Source organism: Cupressus sempervirens, chromosome 8 (assembly GCF_028749045.1).
Source record: "Cupressus sempervirens isolate cs-2001-9-10 chromosome 8, ASM2874904v1, whole genome shotgun sequence".
NCBI lineage: Eukaryota > Viridiplantae > Streptophyta > Pinopsida > Cupressales > Cupressaceae > Cupressus > Cupressus sempervirens.
Window position 1 is genome coordinate 223,926,266 of NC_143125.1, and position 13,273 is coordinate 223,939,538.

The following is a 13,273-nucleotide window of genomic DNA, read 5'->3' on the forward strand; positions in this document are numbered from 1 at the left end:
AATATTTATATGTACCAACTTATATTGATCATTAAATATTTTCATATGTAGTAGAAATCAATGGAATGTTATCAAATTTTTCATCCTTAGGTACATTCGTATTAATAACATCTAGTGACATTAATGCAAGTAATGGGTGTAATCCACAAGGATATCCTAATATCCTTCCCTAAGACCTACTCAAGACAAGGGTGGTAGTGATTGGTTTCCACAACACACTAGCTTCACCTTACAACACACCTCTATGTACCCTTTTCCACCATTTCACCAAGTTTCATAACCCTTTGATAGGTTTTTGGCTTCCTTCTCAACCAGAACCACAAGTTGCTCTAAGAGGCCTAATAGGGTCTCTTTCCTAGTAGCTCTGTCCAACCAAAAAAAATCACCAAAATCTAATAAAACCCAAATAAATAACCCAAATAGTTACAAAATCTCTAATGGTATATGAATACCTAACAAACTCCACAAGATGGGTTTTGGGTTGACTCTCCTAGCCCCTTAAATCTTGAGCCCTAGTTTAGGACTAATTAGGCTTACTATCATAGTTTTTGGTAATAGATATCCAATACAGAAACCCATGCTAGAAATACCTCCATCAAAACTTAGGATATACTTCCCCATTTCTATCTACAAAATCTCAAGCACCCATTATCGTCCTTCTAGCTTCTATAATATTATTCTTGACTCTCAGCACACTAAGCACATTAGATACTTAGCTCAAATGTTCTCAAAACCCCCCAAGTAGGTGAGTGGAGAAAAAATAAAACTAAAATAGTTATCTCCATCCTAATACCATCTAGTACACCAAGAACTAAGGTTTTTCGATGTGGGAATTAGGAGGGAGGCTTAATTGTAGTTAAAACCCTAACTACAAACTAGGTTAACAAATAGTCACAAATAAAGCCAAAAGAAATATAAGCTTATTCTACATGACCAATCCAAATTAATGCATGCACAAGTAATCCAAAAAAAAATCTAAATCATAGAATGTACTTACTGTCACTTTGCAAGAAGATCTTAAGTTTGTACTCACTGTCTGTACATGGTTTCACACCAAAAACTTGCTTTATTGATTCAAATTTTGTACAACACATTCCAACCCTTTCCTAGGGTCAAGATATCAATTTTATAGGCCAAGAATCTTGAAATTACACATTCACCTTTACATGTTTGATCAAAACAAACATCTAACTTTTGACAGTCCATTTTTTTGCAATAAAAGTTGCATGACAAGTTTTTTGACAATTTTTGCAACTTTACCACATTTCAAAATAAGTTAAATAAAATTCCTACCAAAGCTTGATGAATCATGCAAGAATATCAAAAAACATAAAAATAATATTTTTGGTCAACTTATAACTTCAACCAACATTGATCGACCTTTGACTTTCCCATAGGCTTTATTACAACATCCAAGAAAATTGCCTAAATGTATTCTAAGGATGTTTGAGATTGTCTTATTGACTTGTGTCATCTTGGACACTTATTAACCTCCTAATCTACACAAAATTAGTGTTTGACCACCTTATTTATGACATTGGGCCCCTACACTATACTCCCATAGTTTGAAAACCTCAAGTCCCTTGAGTTGCTAAGTGTTGAAGAGTTGTATCATGCTTTATGATATCTTCATCTGTCATCTAGATTGCTTCCACCTTAGGTAAGCCTTTCCACCTCACTATGTACTCATTGTATATTTTGTTTCTTGTCTTCTTGATTGTCTTGATTTCTAGTATGCACTCTAACTACAATGGTTTGTTGGGAGGTGCGTGCTTCAACCATTCCACTTCAAAATCTACCTTGTTGTTGCTACTAGGATTCATCTTGTTGTTATCCCCTTTTTTACAATGTGACGTATGCTACATTGAAAATAGGTGATATACCTATCCCTTTTGGTATTTCCAATTCATATGTATTATTTCCATACTTATGTAAATTTTTGCAAGGACCAATCTTTTTCATTTTTAGTTTGTTTCCTAGACCTTTAGGCAACCTATCCTTGTTTATAAATGCCATCACTAGATCACCAAATTTGAAATTAATCTATTTCTTCCTTTGATCTACCTTGTCTTTATACTTAGTTATTGACTGTTCGAAGTGATCTTTCACTTGATCATGGACTATCTTCATTAGTTCTGCAAGTGTCTCCCTAGTGGTACTTCTAGATTTCATGACTTGTAAATCCCTTAGTTCCATGGGTCATCTTGGATGAGACCCGTATATTTCCTCAAAAGGTTTCCTCCCTATTGACCTATTAACAAAGTCATTATATGCATATTCAACTTGACTGATTACCTAATCCCAAACCAGATCATGTTGTTTTGTTAGGAACCTAAGTAGATTTTCCAATGACCTATTCACCACCTCAGTTTGACCATCAGTTTGAGGTGGTAAGTTGATGAATAAGCCAAATGTGTGCCAAGTTTCTTACATAAGGTTCTCCAAAAATTTCCAATGAATTTGATATCTCTATCAGTCACTATTTTCATAGGGATTCCATGAATTCTCACTACTTCTTTGAAGAAAAGGTTTGCAATCTAAGATGCATCCTGGTTGCTCCTACAAGGTATAAAGTGAGCCATTTTTGTGAACCTATCAACTACTACAAACACCATGACTACTCCTCTAGTAGTTTTAGGTAACCTAAGCACAAAGTCCATTCTTATGTTATCCCATGGTTTTGTAGGTATTGGAAAAGGTTGATATAACCATGCATTAGATGATGTTCCTTTGGCCCTTTGACAATTCAAAAAACTTTCTACATACCTCCTCACCTCATTCTACAATCCATGTAATACCCCACTAAGGGATCCAAAAGAATTAACCTAAAGTTTTACTAAGTTTTCCAAACTTTTTTTTTAGGAAAGAATAACATACACATCAATTATAAAGTAGCAGAAGCAATACCATATAATCGTATATAAGCAAACATAATAGATTAAATTCCTTAAGGATCCTAAGACATCGAATCAAATTTAAATTTAATCAAAACTAAGTCTAATAAATACCACATCCACATCAAAGAATAATTACAAGTCCAAGTCTATTTAAATAATATACTTTTTTTTTTAATGCCACTTGGCAATAAAATTTGGAATGCTCAATCATCCACTGTACATGCCATAGGGTATGAAAGGCTAAGAGAATATACATTTATAAAACTAGATTACATCATCCCTTTTGAATCCATGAAACAAAGTACAATACAATAAGAGAAATCATCCATCATAAAGATATAACCATCCATCATAATACAAAAGATAGAATGAAAGGAAATGCAAACAAAGAACTCCAACCACATCACCAATAGATAGATCTCAATGGTAAGAGTAAAAGAGCAATACCACTAGACCGCATGGTAACCCAAAAAGGCCCACTCCCACTATGCTAAGGAGATAGTCTCAAGTCCCAAATAGGATATCAATCCCAAAATCACAAATAATCTCTATGTCAAGGAAATCCTAAAAAGTAATCTAACTCAAAGGTTCCAAGATAAATTGACATCTAGAACTAGAGGCACAAAAAGACACATAGGGAATCTACTATGTAAGTGGGCAAGTGCCATTGCATGAATCAATGCTAGAGTTACCCTGGCAGTCTAACTTGACCTAGCCCCCTAGTGACTCTATGTGGCATACAAACAATGCATGGTCACAACCAAGTGTTCTCTCTACTCTCATCCTAGTTTGTACTAGAACTTGAAGCATGGGTGAGAACAAATAAATACTCTTATTAGGTTCATTTTACTCTCATTTAGTCTAGTATTTTCACTTATTAAAAACTTACAATGGGTTATCTTGCCAGCGACTTAGGGCCTCGACCTCCATTGCAAGCCACTTCCTAACATTACATATAGATAACCTACCCTAAGCTTATGAAATCACAAATCAAATATTCATATAATATCACCTCAATCCTATACAAGTGATTGGAAAGCATCAAAAGATAATTCACAATAACCCATCAGTTCTATATAAGGAACAAAAAAATATTCCAAATATACTGATTGAAGACTCAAAAATGGTTAAGTCAAGTATGTCATAACCTCCATCTCATTATCCCACAATGACACTGAAACCAATAAATAACAATATAATCAAACTCATCATAGAGTGTACCAACACATTACCATAGTTGAGTTTAAAAGATCAAAGATCAAATCAACATAATACCACAATCGTAAAACTCCCAAGCCTTTAGTAGACATCTTTAAAAATTGGTCAACACTCTAGTCAACCAAAACCCAAAACATAAACAACATACATATAACATAGTAGTTTCATAGTTTGGTTTGATTTGAAAACATATAGTTGAGTTAATTGTAAGGTAAAGTTCTCATTTCAATGAAATTTTTCAAGCAGATAAGATTCATTTTTTACCCCACAATTTAATCCATTCTTATATTCAAATAAAATGCACAATTATCCCTATTTGATTTTAAGCCAATTATTCAAAAATAATTTAGGGGTAATTATTTATTTAAATTATTAAAATAATACTTATTGATTTTTAGGTAAAATTCTTTACAATTTTATTAAAATCAATATTATCAATAATAATAATTAAATAAATTTAAAACTTCATTTTATAACATTCAGTGTTAATTAAACTTAATTAAACTAAATTTAATTTAATTAATTAATAATTTTAAAATAAAAACTTTTTTTTTTATCAGTAAGAGGCCGAAGCCAAGATTAATTATTATGTATTATTATTAATTATTATTTTATAAGCATGGGTAGATTCAAACCCAATACCTCTTCGATAAGAGGCTCGCAATTTACCGTTGTGTTGTAGGCTTTTGCCTGAAATAAAAACTATATTAATATCCATTAATCATTAATTAAATTAAAAAATAATATTAAAACTATTAACAAAAATTATTAATAAATAACAATTAAAATTTAATAAAATTATAAATAAATTATTAAAAAATAAAATTTGAAATGATAATACGTTTGAGGCCCACCAGCCATATAATATACAGTTGTTGCTATAGGCATGCTACAACCGCAACAAGTATTAAGTGCTCCTGATGCAGCACTACTGCAAGCAATAGTTGTGGCATTTAAATCTGCGGTATTTGGGAGATCATGTGTGTAGCCCGCCCCACCCCCCTGGCAAATTATAATTTTTTATAATTTATTTTTAATCAATTCAAAACAAAATCCCTCCCACAAACTTATATATATATATATATATATATATATATATATATATATATATATCCTAGCAAAACTCTGTTAGGGAAAATATGACCAACTAGTCAAATTGTCAATTTAAAATTTCTTTTTCAATTCAAAACCCTTCCAAGTTTAAAACTAATTTGTAAAATTATTGAATAAGGATTCTAGGATATTTTAATCTCTACATATATAGAATAAATCAATATGAATACTAGTAATTACAAATTGAAATATTTGTCACAAAAGAAATTAGATAAACAATTTGTAGTCACAAAGAAGATAGGAATAATAAAGAACATAATTAACTGGGTGAATCAAAACACAAGAATCTACCTGGTTCTAATGCTAAAATTGCAAACAACCCAAAAGATTTGTGAGAGAAATATCTGTTGAATATAACTGTTTAATTGTGTGTTGTCTATGATGTTACACAAATGTCATATCAGTTGGCAATTAGTGCTTATCGAGCTCACTTGGTTAGCAAGATAATTTTACTTGTCTGCCGAGTGTTCTTGAAGTTTATTCTATGAAGACAGTGTCTACTGAGCTCACTCAGTCATCGAAGAAAATGTTGGTACAAAAGAGTGTTAAATGAGTTCACTTGTTTAATGAAGAGAAAGTTGGATAGAGTCAGTGCTAACCAAGTTCACTCGATTACCAAAGGTTTGTCACAAGTTTGTAGTGTTAACCAAGCTTCTATTGATTAACACAAGAAATTGTCTCAAAACCAGTGTTTACCAAGCAGGGTCAACCAATGAAGGATTTTGTTATTTTGACATATGAAGATTAATTATTTCAAGTATTGGTTCTAGCTGACTATGGTAATGATTATTGGTCATTCTAATTTGTATTGAGATGAATTGACAATCTGGATGATATAAATATAAGGTCAAGTTGTGATTTTCAAGTGTGTGCAAGTGTGTTGATTGAATTGAGAAAGAAAAGAGTGAAAGTGAACTTGAATGATAAGCAGATATCCTTGCAGAGTAGAAAAGTAATATTCGATCAAGAAGAATCAAGTTTAAGTAGAATAGAGATCTGGATTTAGCAATTTAGTTACATCACAATTAGGTCATTTCATTATTACTCTTTAACCATTGTAGTAGTGATCTAAAATCTCTTAACTGAGTTGGTTTAACAACCAATTGTAAATCCTCTAACAAGGTGAAAATTCCATTGAATTTTTTTTAAGACCTCTCACAAGGCCACTCCTAAAAGGGTGATTAAATCCTCTAACAAGGTCACACCTAATAGTGTTTTTTGTAACCTTTAACAGGGTTGGCTCCTAACAGGGCTCACTTCAAAAGAGTGAAAAGTAGTAACTATTTACATTGGTGGTTTTTCCCATATTGGGTTTCCTCATTAAAATCTAGTGTCTCATGTGTTCATTTCTTTTCTCTCATGTTTGCAAGATAATTACTGATAGTATCAGATCTATTAAAGTAACATACACTCTACATTTTCAAAGTTACAACAATTTCTATTTGTTTATCGAGTTGCAGTAGTAATCAGTTTCATCAGCCTAACTTTTATTTTTGACATGTAAGGGATTTGAGATTTATTTTGGTGGTAACTGATTCACCCCTTTCCCCCTCTTTGTTACTCTTATATTTCCAACAATTGGTATCAAAGCTTTTGGTGCTTGCAAGAATGTTTCAAGGACCTAAGTAAAAGATCAAGATGTCTTACAAGAGAGAAATCTCTAAGACAAATAGAGATAACTTTTTAGCATGGAAGGAACTCATGAGACTTCATCTGGCTACCATTAGTGATTCAGGTTTCAAATACCTTGATGCAAAATACAAAACTCCTACTGGTACATTATCCATTGAAGATCTTGCTAGAAAAAAGAACCATAACATCATGATGATTAACATTGCATTTGCTCTTAGCTATGAAGAATATTATGAGGTCAAAGACTATAAAACTACTTTTGAAATGTGGAACAAATGCAAGGACATCTATGGTGGTGATGACAATGTAAGGAGAGCCAAAGCTGAGAGCCTTAGAGGAAAATTTGATCAAATGAGGATGAGAGAAGATGAAAATGCTGCCAAATATGTGGAAAGAATGAAAGCCAGTGTCAGTGCAATTAGAAAATCTAGAGGAGAGATCAAAGAAGAAACTATTATAAGTAAAATTCTCAAAAAATTTCTTTCCATCTATGTAATTAGAGTATCTGCTATTCAAGAAGTGATATGTGATACAAATAGCAAGATAGGTTTGGATGCCCTAGTAGGAAGATTGACAACTTTTGAGCTAGAGAACTTTGACAATTATGTTCCAGCTTCTAAAAGTATTGAATTTACATTTGAGGCCAAACTTTTACTCAATGAAAAAGGCAAGAAGATAAAGGATAATCAGTTAGATAGTGAAGAAGAAACTAAGGAAATCTTAGATAGTGATCTTAAAGTTGTTGAAGCTTTACTTGCAAAGAAATATTCTAGAAGTACAGGAAAATACAAAGGTAAAGTTCACCTAATCTATTTTTCATGTGAAGAAATTGGTCATACTACTACTAGGTGCCCAAACAAAGACAATAATAATGAGAAGAAGAGACACAAGCATAAAGTCAAAGAGGATTTCAAAAGTCACAAATCATACAAAGACAAAGGTAAGAAAATTTGTTTTATGGCTAAGGATTCTAATAATAGTGAGGATGAAATAGTGTACATTGCTGTAAAAGATGAATTAGATGATGAAGGAGATAAGATGACACTTATCTCTCATGTTAGTAAAAATGATACATGGATCATAGATAGTGGATGTTCATATGACTAGAGACAGAAATTTTTTTGAACATTTTGAACATTATGATGGAAGTAGTGTAAGATTTGGAAATAATGAACCTTGTTGCATCAAAGGAAAAGGTCATATCTCATTAACCAATGAACTTGTATGTGAAAATTATTATTGGATTGAAGGACTAAAACATAATATGCTAAGTGTGGCATAGCTAATAAACATTGGATTCAAGGTAGAATTCATGCATGAGAAGACAAGACTGCTGGATGACAAAGGGAATCTGATTGGATCATGCAAACAAACAAAAGGTAACCTATTTTATCTTGATCTTGGTTATGGCATAAAAGGTTATGTCATGTGAACTTTGATAATATGGTCAAACTAAGAAAATTCAAAAAAGTAAGAGGTATTCCTTGTTTGAAGAAACCAAATGTTGGTTTATGCAAGAACTGTCAAATTGGCAAAATGGAGAAGACTAGTTTTAAAAGAAAAAACTATCAATCTGAAGATGTTTTGGAGATTGTGTATATTGACCTATGTGGACCAATTGGTGTACAAGGTTATAGTGGAGAAAAATTCTTTATTCTTTTTGTTGATGACTGTTATGTATCTAAGAGAAAAGTCAAAAGCATTTGAGAAATTCAAATGGTATCTAGAAAGAGTAGAGCAGGAAATAGGAAAAAGATTAAAATTCTTAAGATCACACAGAGGTGGTGAATTCATTTCCAATGAATTCAATAATTTCTACATTGAAAGAGGAATCAAAAGACAAGTGTCAGCCCCTGTTACTCTCCAGCAAAATGGGATAGCTGAAACAAGAAATAGATCCATCATAGATTGTGCAAAGACTCTAATGATTGAAAAAAATGTTGCCATCAAATATTGGAAGGAAGCTATTAGCACTATAGTTCATACTTTGAACCAAGTTTAGTTGAAGAAGGATTCAGACAAAACTCCATATGAACTATGGTATGGCTACAAACCAAATGTAAGTTACCTGAAAGTATTTGGAAGTAAATGTTATATCTTAAAATAATATAGAAAAGGAAAGTTTGATGTAAAAGGTGATGATGGTATATTTTTAGGATATTCTTACAAAGGACAAGTATATAGATGTTTGAATTTGTCTACTCACAAAATCATAGAAAGTGCACATGTGAGAATTGATGAGTTTGCAAAAAAGGTTGAAGAAGAAAGCAAGTAAGAACTAGAAGACTATAGAAGATTTGTCCAGTTCAAATCTGATACATTCCCAAGCATATATGATAATAACAAGACACCTCCCAAGTCCCCTATAGTTACCAAGTTGCAAGAAGTGAAAACCAAGTCACAAGAACTTGAGCTACATTCTAAAGCTATCGAGTTAACACCTATCGAGTCTATAGGAACCAAGCCATAGACTGAACAACCAATTCTCAAGTTGAAATTCAAAAGGAAGACAATGTAATTCATTCAAAAGGCAAAGAACCTGTATTGGCCAAGTATGTTAGAAGGCATCATACACCTGACCAGATTATTGGAGATAAATTAGAAGGTACTATGACAAGAAATAAGCTAAAAGGTACATGTCTACTGGCTAAATTTGAACCTATAAGTGTTAAAGATGCATTGGAAAATGAAAGTTGGATTGAAGCTATGAATGAAGAAATAGAAAAAATAGAAAAGAACAAAACTTGGACCCTTGTACATAGACCTAAAGATAAAAATGTGATTGGAAAAAAATGGGTATTAAGGAATAACTTGAATGAAGATGGTAAAGTATCAAGAAACAAAGCAATACTAGTATGTAAAGGCTACTCTTGAGAAGAAGGTATTGATTATGGTGAAACTTTCAATCTTGTTGCAAGATTGGAAGGTTTTAGAACTTTACTTGCATATGCAGCACACAAAGGATTCAAAGTATATCAGATTAATGTTAAATCTACATTCCTCAATGGAATTTTTGATGAACAAGTCTACATTGAACAACCAGGAGGTTTTGTTGATCTAGAAAAAAGGGACATGGTCTGCAAATTACACAAAGCTCTATATGGTCTGAAACAAGCTCCTAGAGTATGGTATGAAAGGTTACATAACTATCTAATATAGATTGGTTTTTAGATAAAAAATATAATAGTAGTCTGTACATCAAGGAAGGACTATATAACAAGATTGTGTTGGCAGAGATATTTATGGACGATACTCTATTTATAGGGAATGATGACCTATGCAAAGAATTTTTAGAATAAATGAAAAAAGATTTTGAAATGTCCATGTTTGGTGAGATAAAATTCTTTTTTGAATTGCTGATATAATAGAAAAAAAATGGTATCTATATTACTCAATCTAAGTATATCAAAGAGATACTCAAGAAGTTTGGAATGGAAGATTCAAAACTAGTTGGAACCCCCATGTGTACTAGACTAAAGCTTACAAAAGATGATGACTCCAAGGAGGTAGATCAGACCTTATACAGATCAATGATTGGGAAATTATAGTATGTAGTTCATACAAGACTTGATATTGCCTTAGCAGTTGGAATAGTGGCAAGATTCTTGACAAAACATAAAGAAAACCACATGATGGCAATCAAAAGAATCTTGAGATATCTAAAAGGTACTGAAGGCTATGGGTTATGGTACAAACTTGGAGGAAATCTAGACCTAAAAGTGTTTACTGATGCTGATTGGGCAGGAAATCTTGATGATAGAAAAAGCACTAGTGGTGGAGCTTTTTTCTTGGTAAAAGGTTGGTATCTTGGACAAGAAAGCAACAAAACTGCACATCCCAATCCATGGCAGAAGTAGAGTATGTTTCAGTAGTAGTGAATTGTTTTAATATTGTTTGGTTTAAACAATTGTTGTAAGGTATGAAGGTTGAAATAAAAGAACTATTTTTCATGTATTGTGATAACAGCACCATAATTAATATATCAAAGAACCCAATGATGCATTCCAAAACAAATCACATTGCCATAAAATATCACTTTGTCAAGGAATTGGTGCAAGACAAAGAAATCAGATTGGAATATGTCCATACAAAAGAACAAATTGCAAACATATTCACCAAGACATTACCTAAAGATACATTCTTGTATCTAAGAGGTAATTTAGGGGTCATTACCCTATCTGAAGCTCAATAAATGAAGTTTTAGTGATGCATCAACAAGAACCAAGTTGAAGATCAATCAGTTGATGCAACATAGTCAAGAGAATATTGCATATGAATTAGTACTCAAGGTACATTGCTACTAGTTTGGTATGTGTTGTCTTTGGCATGTGTTCTTAAAGAGGGAGAAGTATACTATCGTATCTTTTTGAAATTTGTTTTTGTCATTCCAAGTGGGATAATTTATGTAATTCCTTCACACAGAGAGATTAATGCATGAAGAAGAAGTTTTTGGTGTAAAATCTAAGAGGGAGAAAACTCTCTGTCAGAGAAAGTCTTGTTCTCAAATTTCATTGTGCTATGACATGTTGTGTTGCCATCAATGCCAAAGAGGGAGATTGTTGGATACAATTGTTTAATTGTGTGTTGTCTTTAATGTTACACAAATGTCATATCAGTTGACAATTAGTGCTTACCAAGCCCACTTGGTTAGCAAGACAGTTTTACTTGTCTACCAAGCATTCATAGAGTTTATTTTGCTAAGATAGTGTCTACTGAGCTCACTCAGTTGTCGAAAGAAATGTTGGCAAAAAAGAATGTTAATCAAGTTCACTTGGTTAACAAAGAGAAAGTTGGACAAAGTTAGTGCTAACTGAGTTCACTTGGTTATCAAAGGTTTTTTGCAAGTTTGTAGTGTTAATCAAGACTTTGTTGGTTAACACAAGAAATCATCTCAGAACTAGTGTTTATCGAGCAGCGTAGGCCAAAGAAGGATTTTGTTGTTTTGACATATGAAGATTAATTATTTCAAGTATTAGTTCTAGCCGGCTATGATAATGATTATTGGTCATTCTACTTTGTATTGAATTGACCTGACAACCTAGATGATATAAATATAAGGTCAAGTTGTGATTTTCAAGTGTGTGCTAGTGTGTTGATTGAATTAAAAAAGAAAAGAGTGAAAGAGAAATTGAAGGATAAGTAGATATTCTTGTGGAGAAAAAAAGTAATATTCGATCAAGAAGGATCAAGTTTAAGTAGAATAGTGATGTAGATTCAAAAATTTAGTTGCATCACAATCAAGTCATTTCATTGTTACTCTCTAACCATTGTAGCAGTGATCTAAAATCTCTTAATTGAATTGGTTTAACAGCCAATTGTAAATCTTCTAACAAGGTGGCAATTCCATTGAATTGTTTTTTAAGACTTCTCACAAGGCCACTCCTAATAGGGTGATTAAATCCTCTATCAAGGTCACACCTAATAGTGTGTTTTGTAACCTTTAATCAGGTTGGCTCCTAACAGTGCTCACTTTAGAAGAGTGGAAAGCAGTAACTAGTTACATTGGTAGTTTTTTCCATATTGAGTTTCCATGTTAAAATCTAGTGTCTCAAGTGTTCATTTCTGTTCTCTCATGTGTGCAAGATAATTATTGATAGTATTAGATCTGCTAAAGTAACACACACTCTACATTTTACTGAGTTACAACAATTTTTGTATGTTTACCAAGTTGCACCAGTGATTAGTTTTATCAAACTAACTTTTATTGTTGACATCTAAGGGATCTGAGATTTATTTTAGTGGTAACTGATTCACCGTCCCACCATAATTTCTTCTCTCAAAACCTTCTCTATAAAAATTCCTTCTCCAAAATTCATGGCCCCTCGAAAATGAACCCTCCAGTGCTTATAAGTTCTCTCCTAAATTTAGGGAACTAATTGTGCGATCACTCGAGAGGACTCCTTGCTTATAACTCTTTAATTCTTTATTATCTTTCTTTTATGTTTTCATGCATTTTTATTGCAATATAAAATATCTATATTTAAATTCACTTGACTTCTCTTTAATACCTATATTAATACCTTTTCACTCTTTAATTTATTTTCAAAGCATTTAATTGATAAAACATTTATCAACTCAAGTAATAATAATATTTAGTATTTATTTAAAAATGATCTCCTAAATATATTATTACTAAATTAAATAAATATTATTACGCTCTAAAATTAAACTATAATTTTTTCTTTAAATTTAATTATTTTTATATTTAATTAATTTTAAAAATATTATAACAATTTTTCATTAAATAAAATCAATAATTTAATCTTTTAATCTGACTTAATTAATAGAAAAATCACCAAAGACCTACAGGATGAAATACGAAAACCCATCATAGAAAAACACGTACAAGATAAAACTAAAGGATTATAATCACAAATTTATGTCATACGATGCATTCAGATGGTAATCATCTC